The sequence below is a fragment of the Dipodomys ordii genome, unplaced genomic scaffold (assembly GCF_000151885.1).
Source record: "Dipodomys ordii isolate 6190 unplaced genomic scaffold, Dord_2.0 Scaffold14, whole genome shotgun sequence".
In the NCBI taxonomy this organism is placed as follows: domain Eukaryota; kingdom Metazoa; phylum Chordata; class Mammalia; order Rodentia; family Heteromyidae; genus Dipodomys; species Dipodomys ordii.
In genome coordinates this window covers 16,551,563-16,552,127 of record NW_012267230.1, presented here as the reverse complement: position 1 = coordinate 16,552,127, position 565 = coordinate 16,551,563, and the positions used below count along the sequence as shown (strand labels likewise).

The 565-nt window shown below is 69.0% G+C and overlaps 1 protein-coding gene across 1 annotated transcript in view; it reads left to right on the top strand.

Annotated features, from left to right (window-relative positions):
- Mpg (N-methylpurine DNA glycosylase) overlaps positions 1-565 on the top strand; it is a 16,778-nt gene that overhangs the window by 10,016 nt on the left and 6,197 nt on the right. The gene's annotated exons all lie outside the window — the stretch shown is intronic.

Genomic DNA, 565 nt, shown 5'->3' with positions numbered 1-565 from the left:
CTCCCCAGGACACAGAGGTGCTCTCCCTCCCTCCCCAGGACACAGAGGTGCCCTCCCTCCCTCCCCAGGACACAGAGGTGCTCTCCCTCCCTCCCTCCCCAGGACATAGAGGTGCCCTCCCTCCCTCCCCAGGACACAGAGGTGCTCTCCCTCCCTCCCCAGGACACAGAGGTGCTCTCCCTCCCTCCCTCCCTCCCTCCCCAGGACATAGAGGTGTCCTCCCTCCCTCCCCAGGACACAGAGGTGCTCTCCCTCCCTCCCCAGGACATAGAGGTGCCCCCCCCAGGATGGGGTGGACGCTGGGCCCTGGCCTGAGCCACAGGCTAGCCCAGGGCTGGTCAGCCAGGCAGCAGAACAGGGCCCTGCCTGGGGCCGGGTGCCCGAGGCACGGGAGGGTGGCAGGCTCGTGGCCATGGCGTCCACTCCACTCCAGCTGCTGTGCTGTGGGGCTGAGCCGGGGTCACACGGTCAGGGGCAGTTCAGGAGGACCTCAAGGATTTGTACAGGCTGCGCAGTGTGCGGGAGGCCCTGCGGACACGGTGTGCGGGAGGCCCTGCGGACACGG